The 5493-nt window shown below is 36.9% G+C and overlaps 1 pseudogene across 1 annotated transcript; it reads right to left on the bottom strand.

Moving 5' to 3' along the window:
- Nucleotides 1-473: 473 nt before the first annotated feature.
- On the bottom strand, nucleotides 474-2950 carry LOC143878141 (putative potassium transporter 12; annotated as a pseudogene). Its single transcript, XR_013250883.1, has 6 exons — nucleotides 2880-2950; nucleotides 2687-2807; nucleotides 1726-1956; nucleotides 1272-1562; nucleotides 1128-1178; nucleotides 474-990 (listed from the first exon to the last, which is right to left on the bottom strand). The product of XR_013250883.1 is annotated as a putative potassium transporter 12 (transcript).
- Nucleotides 2951-5493: the final 2543 nt, after the last annotated feature.

Here is a 5493-nt window from a genome sequence, read left to right as displayed (position 1 = left end):
TGCAAATATTCCTTCATCCTCCTCCCATAGATCTATCCTCCGTCAATTTTTGTATCAAAGCTAAATATCATTTCAACCTTCGATCATCCTACATCACCAAGTCATATAGGAATCTTTTCCTCAAGAAGGTCAAACAACCCATCAAGCCAAAGATAGAAAGATGTGACAGGACCGTGCAAGGAAAATCAAACAAACAAATTATGGAAGTATTTAACGCTATAACGGAGTAAGAAAAACAAATGCCAAGAACAGCAGTAGTTTATTACATCTAACCAGTCATTTATCATGCCCCATAAGTTGCACGGAATTCTATTCAAAGATTTTTTTTTAAAATGGAATATTATTCAAAGATTTGCACCCAATTCACCAGATATATTTCAATGTTAAAACTGGGGTCCAGAAATGCATGAAACAGTAACTAGCTATAGGTGTACACAGAACAATGGATTTGAAATTTAAAAAAAAAGTAAGAAGAGAAAATCTCACGGAATAAATTAGACTCAGACAGTCAAGTTCACCAGGTACACATTTGAATGAAAACTAGGAATTGACGAGTGCATGGAACCATAACTAGATATAAGTGTACAAAGTAACAAAGAATATTAAATAAACAAAAGCAGTAAGAGTGAATCTCATGGAGTAAATTTAGAGAATGAATAATCCAAATAGGTGGTTTTGAAAAGAGACTTTGTGAAGAAACAAACATAAATAGGAATTTATAGAGATAACCTGTAATGCACAAAACACAACCGCCAAGAGAAAACCATGCCTCTCTACTGTTCTTCAGGAAGAATAAATAGATATAAACTGGATTGAATGCCCTCAGAACAGTGATATCATATGTAATTGTGTTGTACATTCCAATGGATCCCGGAGAGAAGAACCAAAGTGCCAGTGCAGGAGCAAACATGAAACCAACTTTGTTAGTCCCAAACCTCTGCACGCTGAATAATGCCACGAGGATTACAATTGAAACAAGTACGACAGCATCTGTAAACAACAGAGTAAATCAATTCACATCATAGATTAGAAACTGGTCAATAAGGATCCCTGACTAAACGATATAAATGGCATTGACATAAAGACATAAATGACAAAAAATGAATGAAAAAAATAAGCCAAACAACCTGTATTAAATCCGGGAATTTGACCCTGCAGGCCACTGACAGCAGACATAACTACAATGGAAAAGGACCATGTGCCTTAATGAGATCCAAGTAGAAGATAGACAACTAGGAAATGTGCAACTACATAAGGAGCATTCAATTTACCCGACATTGCCAGAGTAAGAATGCCGTCTCCAATGATCATGGAAGTGCCCATCAGAACCAAGAGCAACAAAAGGGTTTTTAAAGAGGATCTCCGTTCCAAGCTGTCTTTTATATTCAGTGCCCTTTCCAACTCAGGAGTTGGAAAGGTACCTCCTGCAGTTTGAGCTGGAAACTTGAGATTTGTTCATCAGCACGCTGTTGATTTGGCAGTAAATTTACTTTCGCATATCTGCAAATCAATGAATATAAGGCAAAGGCACCTCCTGCAGTTACAGTATCGTATTTCAGGCTCTGTGCCATACTTGGGTCAATGAACACAATAATCACAAATACAGAGTAATACATGGGAAAATACAGAAAAAGTTACTCTATACAGAATAGTCTTGACAATTCGACTACGGGGATATAAACAATTTGGAGGCAAAAGAATATGTTCAGATTCATAAATGCGTACCTTCACACCATTATCATTAGCTTTGAGCACTATAAAAACATATTTTGCAAAAGGGAGAAGTGCAATTGTGTACATCACTAACGATAAAGCCCCCAAGACATCAACTTCTGATTTTATCTGCACCTTGCTGAACACGTCACTGAATACATATAACGGACTTGTTCCCATGTCACCATAGACCACACCAAGAGTTTGAAATGCCAGCGCAAGGGTGCCCCAGAAAGAGATGTCCTGAGTTAAAAATACATATAATTATACAAGAAGAGACAAAAGTGCCCATGTCACTGAAGGCACTCATTTGAGATTGATCACCCTTGCTAGTAATGATTATACAAATGAAGTAATCAAACATTTTTTTGTCCCGAGAGTTGTCAAATGGTTTATATTCCTGATGCACTTCAGTTAGGTTAGGGTCTTCCATCCAGAATTGAGACGAGGTCACTGTTTCCTAGAATGTATTAGTAATTGTTCAACAATTTCTAATTGGCAATCTAGAAATTCTATATAAGAAACGCATGCACGCAGGCATACATTCACACTCACACAAATTAAAAAAAAAAAAAAAAAAAAAAATCATAACAAGCGGGAAAAGTTGCGCATTTGATTTTTACAAGGGACTAAGAAAATTGTTAAAACTAATCTGGCGAAAGTTGATGTAGTACTATTCTTGGTTATATTTGTAGCGGGAACTACTTCGTCAAATTATCTTTAAAAAGTGATCAACATCAAAAGACTGTAGTTTCTTAGAAAACGAGCATAACTTTCAGGAACCCAAAAATTGCAATCTGGGTGTATAGTCAAAACCACCTTTATGTCTGTTTTATCATAAAGAATCCAATAAAAGAATGCTAAAACAAACAGTGGTTACTCGACAAAATATTGATGTATTATTAATGTAAATAGTTGGAATGACAATGACCTCAGAGTTGCCATTGAAATGATTCTGCACATAGAAGTTTACCAGAAGGAACTGACTTCCAATTGAAAATACAGTGTTTTGGGCAAGAGAGCCATCACAGATCTCGCCTGTGAGATAATTAAGTCTTGCAAGTTGGAAAAAGCAGGTCATAGACAATTTCCATCTGAAAGGAGAAATAGCAAACACCTAGGACTACTCCCTTTATCTTGTTAGTTATCAGCAATTGGATTCTTACAGAAGATAAATTGCATCATAGATCATTATCTCGTTGAAAAACATGTTTAGGGTCACTGTTCCATCTGTCATCTTTCAGTCCCAAAAATATTGGGCATTCCCCACTAGCCCCTTTTGCTTTACTAGAGGATTCAAGACCCATGTCGTTGGCTCAGTTGGAGACGTTCTAGAAATGAATGGGTCCACGAATCCATGGCTTAGGGTACACCAATTGATCTTACAGATGTTACCAGGATGACTGAGGGTGGGAGAATTAAACACGAATGCCTCTTCAGTCTATCCTTTTTACCAATTCCTCTTAAAAATGAACAATTTAATTTATGCACTGGATTAATATAGATAGGGTACTTGTTGGAATGTGCAAGCTGGTCTTGCCTTTCTCACCATTTGCCATTTTACCTCTGTACCGTTGCACTCTCGTTTCTACTCTTGGAAGATTTACTTGATCTCTAAAATGGAAGATTGGGTAAATCTCATGGGATTTGATTGAGTAATTGTGGCATGCCCTTTACATCTTCTTCTATATATTATTTCTAGACTTGTATTATTTTTCCTATGAATGAAAGAACAAAGGAGAGATCTCACCGTGGAGTAGGCACTGCCGAACCACGTAAATTGTTGTGTTGTGTGATTGTCAATGTCTTCATGGTATCAGAGCAAGATCCATAGCCGCTATAACCTTTGCGCCCTCTCCATAGCCATACTTCTGTTGAAAGTGGGTTTCTGCAACTCTCCAAAGATAACCTTATTTTTGTTCTAGAACCCTAACATGGCCCTCACCGTTGTCTGCTGTACACCAATCTCATCGTTGCTGTGAGGCTGATTTTTTTTTTCAAAACCACTTCAAAGTGGGTTTCTGCAACCCTCACAAAACCAATTTTTTGTTGCTTATCCCACAAAACTTCTGTTACATCCAATTTTGTTTCTTCCGCTAGCACTCTTGTCTCTTCAAGGTGAAAGACAAGAAGGGCTAAGGTTATTTTATTATATCAAGTTATTTTATCTCTATGAACGAGGCAAGATTTTTTTCAACCCTCTCTTACGTGAATCCTTTTTTTAATTCATTAATTTATTCCCATCATTACAACCCCATTAATTTATTTCCACCCTAATTTCTGCCCAAGGCAGTTGCAAGCCATTAATTCATGCCCCTCTTTATTTGATAATTATACCCTCAATTTTCATCTTTAGCTCCCCTCTTTACCCCGAGACTTCTCACTGGTTTAAGTTTTTCAAGACTCTTGGGCAGACTTGTATTGTCAGATGATCGGTGGCGTAACAATATTTTTTGAAAGGCACGGGTCACAAGAAGAGTGTATCTTGTTGCCAACTTCTAAAGGGTAAAAATAAGTGGAGGCTTTGGTGCTCTTAGAGGGTGTCTTCTTCTGACGCATCGTTATTGGTACATTCGCTCTTTTATTCTTGTTAAATTTGTGAATCATGGGTGATCAATCCAAGGGTAAAAATATTGTTCATGAATATGAACATAATACTGGAATAAAACTTACCTCGGTTCCCCTCAATGGGCTAAACTATGTGTCTTGGTCTAGAACTGCATCGTTAGCCCTTGGTGGGAGATGAAAATTAGACTACATAAATGGGAAGAAGGAAATTCCCAAAATCACTGATCCTAATTTTGATGATTGGCAAACCAATGATCAATTAGTTATGTCTTGGATCTTAAATTCTATGGAGCCCGCTATAGCCGAAATTTTCACACAATCAGAGAATGCTAAAGAGCTTTGGGCTGCCATTATTGAGATTTATGGGCACCAAGATAATTTTGCAAGAATATTTCAACTAAAACAAGAAATCTCTCAAGTTAATCAAAAAAATAAGACTATAACTGAACTTCTTGCCACATTAAAACCTATGTGGGATGAATTGAATATCTATTGTCCTATTACCACTAATCTTGCCGAGTTAAAAAAGAGGGCCGAACAAGAGAAAAAATTTCAACTGTTGCGTGCTTTAAAACCTGAATATGAGCAGGTTAGGAGCCAAGTTATTCTTTCTTCCGAACTGCCAAGTTTGTCTAAAGTTTGTGCCGCCTTAATGAAGGAAGAAACTCGGAAAAAAATTATGAGTGTTGAAACAAAGTATGAACCTGAAGAAAATGAAAAATCTGCTTTTGTTTCAACTAAGCCAAACTTTGAACATATCAAAAGAGCTAGAAATAATGTCCCTGGAAAGGGAGAATATGATGGAAATAGTGTATGTGAAAAAAGTCAAGCCAACAGACATTCTCTACGCTATAATCATTGTGGCAAAACAAAGCACACTATTGATAGATGTTGGCAGAAGTATCATCACTTAAGACCCAATCACAATAGAAAAGGTGGAACTTCATCTGCTCAGACCGCTGATACTCAAATTACTATTGAAAAGTTCGCCCAACTTCTTCAACAATTTGCTAAAAATGGCTCTTCTTCCACACAGGATGCTACTCGTGACACAGGTAATCTATGTGCTCTCCAATCAAGTCTTTCTTCTAATGACGGTGGTTGGATTATTGATTTAGGGGCTACAGACTATATGACTAGAAATAAAAACGGTTTAACCTCTTATCATGATGTATCTAATAAAACCCCTGTCTCAATTGCAAATGGTTCTCT

Source organism: Tasmannia lanceolata, unplaced genomic scaffold, assembly GCF_043159265.1.
Source record: "Tasmannia lanceolata isolate RefF3 unplaced genomic scaffold, GAP_Taslan_0.1 ptg000006l, whole genome shotgun sequence".
NCBI lineage: Eukaryota > Viridiplantae > Streptophyta > Magnoliopsida > Canellales > Winteraceae > Tasmannia > Tasmannia lanceolata.
This window is presented reverse-complemented; position numbering and strand designations above follow the sequence as displayed.